The following is a 14,095-nucleotide window of genomic DNA, read 5'->3' on the forward strand; positions in this document are numbered from 1 at the left end:
ACCATGAAAGTTGAAAATCATCAGATGCCTACTCTGTCTGTAGCAGCGAGCGCATGGACACACTGACAATGGCTCTGTCAATTAAATGCTCCTGCCTTGGGAGTGACACAAAGGAGAGGAGGCAATCAGAATTCATTTACAATGGTGTCCAAGCCACATTGCACCAAAGTAAAGACTATCCTGTTTCTTGACCCTTTGGAGCTGCCTTGATATCCATCTATTATCCAAGTCTGATGCTCTGGCCTTAGGTCAGTTTTCTTAGCTCCTCATAACTTCCCAACCTGTATTCTTCTTCTTTAAGACGACTTATTGTTGTTCCTTGTAACCAATAGCATCATAATGGATTTAACTGACATCATGAAGTTGCATTTCCAAGAGTTTAAAGACAAAGTCCCTAAGCATGACACAGGTCACAGTATCCTCTAAACAAGGAAACCTGGAAGCCAAAGCCTAGAATGAGAGGTAGGTGGTGTACTAAGGCTTGCAGAAATCTGAAGGCCCAACAAAGGCCGTACAAGGTGCTCTCTTCCCAGAGTCCCACTGTATCATCCAAATGTCACTCCCTCACAGGGTACAAGGCAGGTGGTGGGGCAGCAGTCATCTGTAACTTTTTGCTTAGGTACTTAGTGTAAGGGAAGATGACTCTATCTTGCTCCCACTACTAGCTGGGTAAGGACTTATTGATGTGATCTGCACCTGAATATCTGATTGTCTCTAAGGTTCCCCAAACAACCTGTACCCCTACAATTCCAGTCACCTTGCTAAGGAAAATAGAGGTGCAGGAGAAGATGAGAGGTGAAGTATGGATAGAATGAGGATACAGCCATTGGGAGAAGAATAAAAGTTAGTTTAGGATGTCCAAAAACATATTAAAGCTACACATATTATATGAAGGGTGAATATTTTAATGTCAAGAAAACATGATCTATGTTGTTATAAAGGTTTTACTACATTTAGGGGCAGGGATCAATTATAAGTGCTTCTAAAAATGAATGAACACGAGTAATTGTAAAGTAGGTCGGCTGTTAGTGAAAGAGATATTCTACTAGTTACTTCATTTGAGTTTCTTTTTCTAATGTTTTTTCCCCCTCCCTAAGAGAGAGAGAGAGAGAGAGGGAGAGAGAGACAGACAGCGTGAGCAGGGGAGGGTCAGAGAGAGAGGGAGATACAGAATCTGAAACAGTCTCCAGGCTCTGAGCTGGCTGTCAGCACAGAGCCCGACGTGGGGCTCAAACCCACGAACCAGGAGATCATGACCTGAGTCGAAGTTGGACGCTTAACATACTGAGCCACCCAGACGCCCTCATTTGAGTTCCTAACAAAAATGATGTCCCAACTACATCCATTTTAATGAAAGAAAAAAAAAATTAGAGGTGGTAAAATGCTTACCAAGTCCAAAATTTCCTATCATTAGAAACTATAACCATTCCATTTTAGCTTAGTTTATTTGGTCTGTTTGCTTTCCAAAATGCACACAAGAGGATACTGACTTTCTAAAAAAGACATTCACAGTGTGGCTGAGGTTTTTTTTTTTAAAGGGAGGGTCTAACACAAGACATTATCTCATGTCAACACTTTCATAGGGCAAAAAATCTTCATCTTAATTATAAAAAGTGAGTGAAGAGACAGGATAACACAGTAAAAAAAACTTCATCTAAATTCTAAAAAATGAGTGAAGATCAGGATAACACAGTAAAACATGAATATCGCAAAAAAGAAATGTTAAGCATAAATGTTGATCAATTCTCTGAGAGGTTACACACAGCATTTTTATTTATTCTTCAATAGTGAAAGCCACTTAATGTTTCTCACTTCCTCCAGGCCTTTGTGGCCATAGAGAGCAATTATGAGCTTGTTTCATAAAGAACTCATGGCACAGAGCAGTGATTCAGGGCAGAGGATCTGGGTTCTTACCCCAGCTCTCCGGCTGTTTAAACTCTTGTAAAGGAGCTAAGCCTGCACCAGTTTCTGTATCTATAAAATAAGGAAGTAGATGAGACTAGATGGAGTGTATGTGAGCTAGACATAATTTAAAAATGAGCTACCATTTACTGATCAATAGTCATACATATTCTATAACAGCTTTATCTTTCTACCAGAATTTTTATATAGCACTAGCTGATAATATTCAAGGCAATGTAGATTGTGTATCATTTCAGGAAATATATAAGCATGAAGTATGCTTGTACACATTTCTGGTTATGGTTTGTGGAGCACTGTAGCAGCAGACACAATTCCTTCCACTCTTTCTACGGGGTCTGGAAGAACCCTATTCTTTCTGGGCACACACACAGTGGTGGTAAAGGATGGGAGGCCAGGCTGCTTCACAAATTTATTTATGCTCGACAAATATTTACTTGTTCCTGACAAATATTATTCTGTTCAACACTTTAATGTCCACTATTTCTTTAAGATATAATATGTTACTGGGGCACCTGGGTGGCTCAGTTGGTTAAGCGTTCAACTTTGGCTCAGGTCATGATCTCAGTTCATGGGTTTGAGCCCTGTGTCCAGCTCTGCGCTGATAGCTCAGAGCCTAAAGCCTGCTTAGGATTCTGTGTCTCCCTCTTTCTCTACCCCTCTACTACTGTGTTTTCTTTCTCTCCCTCTCCAAAATAAATAAACATTTAAAAAAAGATATATTGCATTACTCAAATGTTCAAGTGTATTAAAAGAGGGGATAGAGATGAGCAAAGAAAGATATATGGTAGATTTTCTTTCTTTCTTTTTTATGTTTGTTTAGTTTTTAGAGAGAGAGAGAAGGTGTGAGAAGGGGAGTGGCAGAGAGAGAGGGAGACACAGAATACGAAGGAGCTCCAGGCTGTGAGCTGTCAGCACGGCACCCGGCGTGGGGCTTGAACTCATGAATGGTAAGATCATGACCTGAGCTGAGCCACTCAGGAGCCCTTATATGCTAGATTTTCTATTAAGGAAACTAAAGTCCAAACTCTTGGATTCTTCACTGCCTAATTCCTTTTACTTCAGTGAAGTACTTAGTGGCAACTAACTGACTTAACTCATTAATAGAAATGTGTTCAAAGAACTGATTCAAGAGTAGAGCTGTCATTTAACAGGAATTTATTACATGTCTTGCACCTCTGTGGCTCACTAGATTATGCAGAGTAGGTTTATTACTGATCTTATCACTGAACACAGCAGAAAAAAAAAAATCAGATTCACCCTTACATTTTCATACTTTGCCAAGTACTATTTTGACCTATCAGACTTATAGGAGTAATGTAAGTAGCAGCAACACGTCAATAAAACAATTATAAGATGTTTCTTTAGTAGCCCTTTTGAGATTATAGAAGATTATTGCACAGTAAATATTAATAAGAGAGGTAGACTTCATTACTAGAGATATAAGTAAATACCCGAAATACTTCATGCACTATAATCACAGAGGTTAGAGCTAAAAGAGTCTTAGTGTCCTACTCCAAGTCCCTCATTTTACAGACTGCTAATTTGAGGTTCAGAGACATTATAAAGTATTTAGTGACTGACTTGGACTAGAACTCAAGTATCAAGTCATAAAACAGGCATCCTTCCACTATGACAACCTGCCCCCAGTTTCATATACAGATTGGAAAAACTACTGCTACACACCACTCAGATGGATCTCAAGGGCATTGTGCTAAATGAAAATGGTCAGCCTCAATGGATTACACACTGTATGATTCTATTTATATAATGTTCTTGAAATTACAAAATCACAGAGATGGAAAATGGATTACTGGCTGTCACGGATATTGGGAGGGGAAAGGTGTGGTAGTAGAACAAGGGAGATCGTTCTGATAACTAAATAGTTTTCTGTCTTGATTGTGATGGTGGGCACATGGATCTACACATGTGATAAAAGGTCAGGGATACACACACTGCACTGATGCCACACTCCTGGCTTTGATTATTTTCCTATAATTATGTAAGATATAATCTTTGCAGGGGGCCTGCTAGCTGAAGGGTCCATGGGATGGATCTCTGTACTACTGTTGCAACTTCTGTGAATATATAATTACTTCAAAATAAAAGTTAAAGAAAAAGTCAATAGAACCTGAACTTACTAAAAACAAAAGATTGTGGTACATTTGAAGTACTGCAGAGATAAAGTACAAGCAAGGATTGAGAAGTGTCCTTGAGGGAAACATTGGTCTCCTACGTAAGCTCGGCTTCAATGATTTGGAAGGGTCAGAGCAGATGGTAAAGGAATGAAGAGGAAATGGAGGCAGAATTAAAATTTCTTCTAACCCTTTTAATTTTAATTAACTTGGCTATGAAGAGAAGGAGAAAGGTTGCTATAATAAAGAGAGAGGATTGGAGGACAATTTTAAAAAATTAGTTAAAAAGAAAGGGGCTAACTGATAGCACATAATCCCTAAGGAAACTAAAAGAGAGAATTGAGAGCATGTATGCAGAAAAATTAGTTTGAAAAGAAAGAGGCTGAAATCTGCCACGGAGATGGGAAGGCAGGAGGTAAGAAAGCAAGCAGGGGGAAGACAAGTTTGCAGCCGAGAGAATAAGTCTAAGGCATTTTCTAAATAAGGCCATGTTTTCTCCAGAAAGTAGGAACAAGGCTGTCTGTTGAGAATGAGGAGCGAGAGAAGAGAGTAGGGGGCTTGAGTGAAGATAGCTGTGAAATCTAAAATAGCTTATTGTGGTGAACTAACATGAAAACAGCATTTTTGTAAAATTAAGCCAGCAGCATTATGCAGGAAGAAATGGAGATGGGAAAACTGCAGTTAGAAAAGGCTCATCGAGAAGGCTACTGAATTGATTTAGGTCTGAGTTGTTGAGTACAAGGAGTAGAATGAGGGCAAAAGTAAATAGGAAAGAACTGAATAGGAAAGGGAATTTGTTAACAAATAAACGAATCCACCCTACCTTCCTAATTAAACTGCTTCTCCCAAGCCCCCAAAAGTCACCAAGGCAGGATCAAACATCCTCAGTTATTTCAGCTCCAGTGAGAACTGAAGCTATGGATGGCTTGCCCCTGACTTGCCCCCAACTTTTGGGCATCCCAATCCAAAATGTTTGCTCCCCTTTTTGAACAAAGGCGCATAATCCAGTTTACCGACCCATTAAACCTCAATGACCATGTGTGGGACGCCTGGGTGGCTCAGTCGTTAAAGCGTCCGACTTGGGCTCAGGTCATGATCTCACGGTTCATGGGTTCCAGCCCTGCATCAGGCTCTGTGCTGATAGCCAGCTCAGAGCCTGGAGGCTGTTTCGGATTCTGTGTTTCCCTCTCTCTCTGACCCTCTCCTGCTCGCTTGCTCTCTCTCTCTCAGAAAAAATAAAACATTAAAAAAAAAGTCAAACAAACCTCAATGACCATGCTTATTTAAAGCACATCTGCAACTACACCCCGTATGAGCAGTGATCAATTCGGACAGCTGTCCAATCAACCTGGACAATTCTTCACAATGATCCTAGTCTAATTCTTGGCTTCTGTCCAAGCTCACTACGTCACAGACTGATATGAAAAGAAATAAAATCACCTGAAAGAAGACGGTACTTTAGTGAGCACTACAAAATCTGGGTTTGCCCCACTGCCTGGAGTGCCTTTTTAATAAGCTACACAGGTGATTCCAGGGCACACAAGTTTGAAAGCCACCAGTTTTAATCAACAATAGTATTAAACATAATAGTTTTGAGATGAGAGTAGGACATACAAATGGTAACGGAAAGCAGGTATATGGTAAGTTAGGAGGAGGGATAAGCAAAGAGAAAGTTGATAATCATCAAAGCTCTGCATTAACAAAATACTGAAGGGAAATCATTTACAGAGAAAAAAACCAGCAGGATCAAGATGGACCCTTAGAGCTGTCTGACAATCAACATTGTTTTCAACAGCTGTATGACATCTTACCTCCGAAGAAATATGCAAAACACTAATCCTTTGAGCGACATTTACCCAACCTACTTCTAATCTTGATCTTAAATTAACCAAATGGAGAGAAACCACCTTCAATCCTTTACAGATAGGAGCAAAGAGGTCTGGTAACCTCCAAAGGGCAATGGGCAAGGATAAGTAAACTACAAAGAAATTCAAGAAAGCCAGCATGTGTGCGGATGTCCTTAGAGGGACACACTAATGTAATCACCAGTAGTGTTTATCTCTCAATGGAATTCCTGCCTGACTGCTGATTTGGGTGCAAGCTAATTTCCCCCATGGTGAATACTGCTGTTGAGATGCAGAACTCTCCACCATCTGTTACCCAGAATTAGCATAATGACAGATTATCTAATCCCTTACATTTAACAGATACAAATGGCATGCCTATAACACCAGTTCAGTCATATCCTTATTCGTGTGGTCTTTCTCCACCCCATAAAAACTGATCCTCCCACCCTGCTGGTGATGGATCTGATTTGGAGTTTACCCCCAATCTTGCTTAAGAGTCCAGGTGCTTTACCATGAGATGCTTTCCTAAAATATTTTATTCAAGAGTGGGAATACAGCTGTTATTCCAGATGCATCTGAAAGGGGGCATGCTGAACAAAAAGAAAATCTGTCTCTAGGAGACTGGCAAAACTACTATGCAGGGAGTGTTTCCTTGAACTAGATTAGGTTGAAAATTTCAAGAGGAAAGACATATGGTCAAGTCAGGGCTGATCTGGGGACAGTGACAAAAGGGAGAAAGGCAAAAAGAAAGAAATCATAAAGTTAAATGGGTAGCAAATAATATAATACTAACAGGAAAGACTCTGCTGTTTTTACAAATTCAGGTGTTCTAGACAGACTCATGGTAGCATTATACAAAAAATGGCACACAGACATCTAGAAAAACAAGGACATGCTCATAGGACCAAGTAACTGGAAAAACACAATCAATTAGAAGTACAATAGAGAGCTGCCTGTGCCACCAAACAGAGGAAGTAAATTGTTCTATCGCCAGTGACTGGTGTAGAGACAGTTCAATTAGAAGGAAGTGAAAAACCAAAAGATTATATTGAAAACAGCTTCCAAAACCAGCATTTCCTCTGAAAGTGAGCTTCTGGTAGGGGTCAAGAGAAAACATCACAAGAGATGCAGTTGCACGTAAAGGGACATCAGGTTTCCAGGCGGTAGGGAAGGTGGGAAGAGTTTCTTGTTCATTTTGAACATATAACTCTTTGGATATAAGTGAAATCATCAGACATTTATTTAAAACATTTATTAATCTAGAAGTATTGTTTAAAACACATTTCAAAAATATCTGTCCTCAAGCTATACTCTCTATAAGTGTATGCAATACAGAATGCTGCATCATTAGAGCCAACTTTGGAGAGTTTTCTTTCAATTTCTCCTCCATCTTAAAAATTTTACACGTTAACAGTTTTGGCATCTATGTATGATGCTACTATCAGAAATACTTTCCTTAAGTCACAAGGATTCATTTTCACCAACATTTGTATGCCTGATTTTATCTTTTGTTCTATAGGCATCTATTCATTTGTCCATAGCATGAGTCCCTAGAATAAGGGCTGCAGACTCATAGTGTGTTTTTAATTAAGGTTTTATTAGAACATAGCCTCACCCATTTGTTTGCATATTGTCTGTGGTTGTTTTTGTTTTTTTTTTTTTTTAAGCACTGCAAAGGTAGAGTCAAAGAGTTACAACACAGACCACATGGGTTTCAAGGGTAAAATATTTACTATCTGGTCCTGTACAGAAAAGGTTTGCCACTCCTGCCTTAGAGTACTGCTTTTTAAGGAGAACTTTTTTTTTTTTTTTTTTTTTAAATAGGCTCCATGCTAGGCCCACACAAGGCTTGAACTCAGGACCCTGAGGTCAGGACAAGCTGAGACCAAGAGTTGAATGCTTAACCAACTAAGCCACCCAGGTGCCCTTTTTAAAGGAGAACTTTATTATTTTTTTAAGTTTATTTATTTTGAGAGAAAGAGAGAGCAGAGCGAGAAGGAACAGAGAGGGAGAAAGAAAGAGAATCTCAAGCAGGCTCTGTGTTGTCTGTGCAAAGCCCAACTTAGGGCTCGAACTCAAGAACTGTGAGATCATGACCTGAGCGTAGATCAAGAGTCGGATGCTTAACCCACTGCATCACCCAGATGTCCACAGGAGAACTTTAAAAGGTCATTTCCTAGAGCACCTGGCTGGCTCAATCAGTATAGCATGCAACTTTTGATCTCAGGGTTGTGAATTCAAGCCCAACAATGGACATGGAGCCTACTTAAAAAAAATAAGGTCACTTCCTATGACACCCAGCACTCGCAGTTAAGGGGACATACTCAGCAGAGTAAGTGTTATATCCTGTAAAAAAAAATTGGCTCCATGTTATTAATCCTGCCATGCAATCTTCATGTGGCACTGTCTGAGGTTTTATCAAGCTCAATGACAAGTTCAAAATAAACAGAGGAAGCACTGGGTAACACATGAGCCTCTGAGCAGTTTAAAGTGGTGACTTCCTCTCTCCTGAGCACTGGCGTGGGGGTGGGGGCACACCTGACATTTACTTAGGGTATTTCACTCTAGCCCCAAGACGCACAGTATACAAATGAGCCCCTCTCTTCTAGGCAACATTCACAGCGCTACCATTAAGAGTAAGGAAAGCAACCAACACTGTCCTCTCTGCAGCAGGAGCAGCAGCAATCAGCCCAGAGAAGCATCATATGGAAAGCTGGACTTACAGCACCATGAATGTCACCTCATGAGGCTGTTGTGTGAAAGAAACGAAATTTATTTTACTAGAAGAAAAAAAAATGTTCTAAGTTGCATACATTAAGACACACATTCCTCAAGCAAGGATCTTTCAGGAAAGAGCTGAAAGGGTGGGTGAGCCTGACTTCACAAGTCAAGAGACCTTTCCAGCAGATGAAGCTATCAGAGCTGACTCGTACTTCAAATCCAGCGGGCCTGGGAAGAGGTCACCTGAGCCAACAAAGACAGAGGGCGCTCCCCCTTTAGCAGCAGTGCCCGGCCTGGGAGAGCAGTCACCCATCCACGGCACTCCCAATCACACATGCCACTGCAGAGGCAAAGATTCATGGCTTCGGCGGCAACGGTCCAGTGTTATCCAATATGCATGAAATCAAAGTTTTCATTATTTCCAATGGTCAAAGGCCAGTGAGTGATAAATCCTGGAATACCAGGATTAATGAAGGAGTCATTAAAACCCAGCATTAAATCACTTCTGTAGCCAATGCTGAGAGTGATGTCTGTAATACATTACATGGCTGATTAGAAAGAAACAAGTTCCAATTTAGAAATGAATTACCTGATTTTTTTTTTAAACTGACTGGATGGCTATCACAGCAATTTTGTTATTACAGGAGAAAGAGAGAGTGGGTAACATATATGTTATGTCAAGAATAGGAAATTATCATCACAAAATCCCAGGGAACAGAATTTGGAGGTGAATAACTTCTGAAAGCCAGGAAGACGGAGAAGTCCTGACACTGACCAGATTTATTTTTTATTTTGGCTGCGGGGTGTGTGTGTGTGTGTGTGTGTGTGTGTGTGTGTGTGTGTCAGGGGGAGGGGATATTAACACTTATGTCCAGGAAACAGGTTTAATCTAGAAAAATTTTAGAATAAGCACATTCTGATTGCAGTCCCACTATTCCTGCCAGACTCAAGGAAAAGTGAACTTATTCTTCAGCTCATGTTTTTGAAGCTGCCATAAATAAAGTATACTTTCCAGAAAAAGACTACTCAGATGTTAAGATGGAAGGTAAACTGTGGAGGGTGCTGGATGAGGGGAAGAGCGAAGGATGGGAGATGACACCAATGAACTATCTTCTCATCCCAAATGAGTACTGTCTTACTGTTGGACATAATCTATCAATGTGAAAAATAAAAGCCCTCAACAAATACTCTAAAGATAAAGCATGGTAAAAACATGGAAGTGGCTCAGGTGGGCAAGGTTCTGACCTACCTATACCTATGCAGTTTCTGGATGGGAAAAACACAGCCTCCGTCCAGAGGCTTCTACTTACTTGTTAAGGTTCTATCCTGGGTGGTACACTGGTTAGATGTTGCCAAAGAGATGCTGAGGCTGAAAGTTATAGGCAATGATTTTCAACCATACCCTCTCAACACACAGAGCCCATCCATGCAGGTAAGGTAAGGAAAATAGCTCCAATTCAAACAATCCAAACCATAATAGGAATACCTCTTGTTCCAGTCTCTCCCCCTCTGCCAACCTACTCTATGTCAAGATTGACATCTCTCCCTGAAAACAAGTCTTGAAGAATTCTCTAAGACCAGGTGATAGAATGCAAATTCTTATGTATTACAATCAAGTGATATTCAACCTTACGGCACTGGCTAGTTTGTTATGCCTGTGTATATCAGCTGAATATAAGCCTTGTTTATGAAAATAGAAAAGCATGCAAGAAAACAGCCAGGGTCAAAAATGTTGTTGTCTCTAGAAGGGCATCAGCATAAAACAGCAAATTCACTTGAGGATATTAGTTTAGATTAAAGGCTGCCACATAATTATGCCTCAATCACCAAAACATACATCATTAATTTCAGATGCATCTATCTACATCCCAAACAGAAAACAATGGACTCCAGGGCTTCTTATATATTTACCTATGGGCTTGAGTCTTTAATAAACCCCATAACCAGCATTTATTGTGTTTGAAAAATGGACAGATTATTGTCCATTATAATGGATTATAATGGACAAATGAATTTCCTTGGTCCCCAAAAGTATTTAAAAATACAGTCTGGGTTAGTTAGCAACAAATGACCAACAACAAAGACATTAACACTTTATACTGCCAAAGGTTTCCTCCTAAGAAGAAAAGTAAAAAACAAAATCAGTTGCCAGTTAGATGAAAATCTATGAAGCTGATAATTACAGACAGAGGTAAAAAGAATATTAGGTCTAAATTCAAAGCTCTCTCCAACACTGTACGTTGTTACTTCAGGTAAACAATTTCACTTGAGGTCATGTCAGCGGCTAATGGCAAAGATCAATCAATGGGCAGTGATCACGAAGAGTTAACTTTTGGGTCAAGTCTGATTCTGCAAGTCCACAGACTTCGAAGTAAAGTAGCATTTATTATCAAAATCCCAGGGAGGAGGAAATCCATGGCTAGCTCTTGCAGAGCCAACGCCAGGAGCTTTGGGCACCTCAGAACGACTGGCACAAGCGCCACAAGAGAAGGAGCAGGAGAGAGGCCTATCATAGGAAAAGAAGTATGAGCTGGGACACCCACTGCCAGCACTAAGACTGGCCCCTGCCATATACACGCATGTGTGCTCAGCTAGGCAGGAAGAAGTCGATGCTTTGAGGCTGTACATGGGGAACTTTTCCCCGGGCTCCAAGTGTTGAACGTGCAAAAGAAGGATCGCTGATACTGCATAAAGCAAGCCACCGATAAACCGGTCAGCACCAAAACCCTGGCGAAGACAGCACACCCTACCGACAGTGGTAAGGCTCCCACTATGCACTTCCCCTTGGCTGCGAGAAAGGGGCCAAGTAGACTGTCAAGGAGGAAGAGATTTTAAACAAAAAATGATCAAAGAAAAGGAAAAAGAATGCTGAAAGCAGCAGTCTTGTGGAGGAGCAGTGCCAAGAGGGCAAGCACCTTGCCTGCATCACTTCAACACCGGGCCAGTGTGGCAGAGCTGATGGCTATGTGCTAGAGGACAAGGACTTAGAGCCCTGAGGAAAAGCAAAGCCCAGAAAGGCAAATAAATTCTTCTCCCTTCTATCCTCAGTCATATAATAAAGGTGTTTATTGCTCTGGAAAACAAAAAACCCACAGCTAGACTTTAAAGCCAGTGGGAAAACTTGTGGCTTCACTGTTGCCGCTACTCTCACCCCAATCACACCCCTAGTCAAAGTTCTGTTTCTTAAGAGCCTGACAACAGGCTTAAAGGAACTTTAGATTACTCAAAAGAGATTCTAAGAGATTAAGAAAGAATATTAGCAATACTGTTTGTGCCACTTTCTCTCTCAAAAATGGTCAGATAAGGGCCTTAGGCAAAAAGGGTGAGTGAATGACTTCCCAAGGTCATTCTACATGCTGAAGGCAGAGCTAGAAATAACCATTACCCCTCTAGCCTCTGCACACATTGGCCATGCTGTACTTATTCTAAGCAGAGTTGGTACATGAGAAATTAGCAGAGGTAAAAGGCTCTGCTTAGGGACCAAAGCTGACCTGAGAAAAATGTATATTTATAAAGTTTCTTTTATTCTTCCTATTATCCGTATCTATACCTACCAGAGAACAGAGAAGAATGTTGGTTTTGGAACCTCCTATTTCTTCTAAACTTCCTCTCATAGTGCTTATTTATACTGGCTGCACATTAGAATCACTATTCAAAACACCAATACCAGGCCCTATGCCAGGCCAATAAACCCAGAATCTCTAGGGGTGAAGAATAGTATTTTTAGAAGAACAAATATGGGTACCTAGATTTTAAATATGGAGCACCATTACTTTTTTTTTAAGTGCCCCCTGTGGTTACCTTATATAGTTTTGAGAAAAACTGCCCAGACAGGAAAGTTCAACTAATATATTCTTTTTCCAAATTTTAAGGGAACAAGAATGAGCCGGCACAACTTAAGGCCCCAAGAATCATAAATATGATAACGAACCTGGCACTCCCTTAAGGACGAGAACCTAAGAATTGTGGGTAAGCATAGACCAATTTTTGGAATTGGTTTATGAATAGCAAATTCATGCCTATTGGTTCAATTGAGGTCAGAGGAAGACAAGTAAAGGGTTGTGAGAGCCAACAGAGAGAAGATTCCTAAGATTCCCATCTTTGTCTCTTCAGAATAGAACTGCTGGTTGCCATGTGGGATTTTCTAGCCAGCTGTGATGACCAGAGCCTCCTCTAAAATGTAGGCATCACATGGAAAAGGGGGGGGGGGGGNATTATGACAAAACCAGGCCTACGTACCCAGTTTATTATTAGCCTGACATTAAACACCACTTAAAAACAAAACCAAACCATCCGCCCACACAAACACATACCCCAAGACAGAAAATTACATAATGGCATCTGGAATGATCTGTTCTGACAATGCAAATCAAACCAGTCAAATCACAGAGGTCTAGTAAAGACCAAAGTGGGGATGGGGTAGCCCCAGAGAGTCATTTTCAAGTCCTCTATTATAGTTCATGCAAATGTTGAGATACATAAACAATGATTTGTTTAGAGGAAGAGGTTCAAAATAATACTGTAGGGTCTGGAAGGTTGTCATTCTGCTCTGAGAAATACGAAGTCACTATTAAGCGAAAGAATAACTCCATGTTCTTTTTACAAAGCCCGATTAATCTAGAGAAGGTAGAAAAAATTATCTTGGCATAGGTTGCTTCTTAGGGTAGAAGCTCAAGAGAAGTTTTGTCATATGGGTCAGAAGGAAAAAGAGGGCCCAGTAAAGAATTCCACTCCCTGTCCCATTATGGTTTATAGTCTACAACCCAGCCAGCTGGCACCACGGGAAAAGACGAGTGGTGTTCTTGTTCCCCAGAATCCATTAGCAACTGGACCAGGCCCAATGTCAGTGTGGCTACAGTTTAGAATACAGTAACTGCTTTAGACATTCACTGCATAAATAAAGTTTAGGACCTCTGCAAGTAAAAGTTCTAGAAATGAGTCTCCACTTAGAAAACTAAGTCAAAACCAAATTGCCTTCTGGTAGTCAGCATTTTTCTCTAAGAATTAGAAGACCTAATACTTTTTCACTAGATGATTCTCAGCTCTAGTATAAGCAACAAATGAGCCCCACAAAAAGGCTAACGCGTTTGAAATGTTTTCTTCTCTCCTACCCTTCGGGGAGGGCAGGGTTAATTCTGGTTCTTGGCTCTGAAATACAGTAAGCCACCACAAAGCCTTTGTGGTCAACCCTCACTCAATGGTCTGATCTCTCCACAGCCACAGCTTGTGCTACGTGACAAACGGAAGAACAGTTTCAGAGGGAGGTATCTGAGAAAGTGACGACAAGAATAAATGCTCTGCATAGTTGCTTCTTAAAAGAAAAACGTGACTTTGCAAACAATGCCACGATGATGGGGCGGGGTGGGGCAGGGGAAAGAAGAGATGGTCTAAGAACCATAATATAATTCCCCTGGCTGCTGACCTGATATGTGATAGTTTATAAATCACACTTTTAACACAATAGAAGCTCCC

General features: G+C 40.7%; 1 protein-coding gene, 1 long non-coding RNA gene and 1 pseudogene across 2 annotated transcripts in view; 2 read left to right on the plus strand and 1 right to left on the minus strand.

The window, feature by feature from the left end:
• The window catches only part of SND1 (staphylococcal nuclease and tudor domain containing 1), a 417,734-nt gene that overhangs the window by 200,699 nt on the left and 202,940 nt on the right, over positions 1 to 14,095 (minus strand). The gene's annotated exons all lie outside the window — the stretch shown is intronic.
• On the plus strand, positions 384 to 13,964 carry LOC144237112 (uncharacterized). The gene is made up of 4 exons (XR_013336763.1): positions 384 to 462; positions 2,744 to 2,870; positions 12,496 to 12,592; positions 13,841 to 13,964. It is a non-coding gene; the product is annotated as an uncharacterized LOC144237112 (long non-coding RNA).
• On the plus strand, positions 4,456 to 11,648 carry LOC144237042 (small ribosomal subunit protein eS8 pseudogene; annotated as a pseudogene).

Source organism: Crocuta crocuta, unplaced genomic scaffold (genome assembly GCF_008692635.1).
Source record: "Crocuta crocuta isolate KB4526 unplaced genomic scaffold, BGI_CrCroc_1.0 scaffold266, whole genome shotgun sequence".
In the NCBI taxonomy this organism is placed as follows: Eukaryota; Metazoa; Chordata; class Mammalia; order Carnivora; family Hyaenidae; genus Crocuta; species Crocuta crocuta.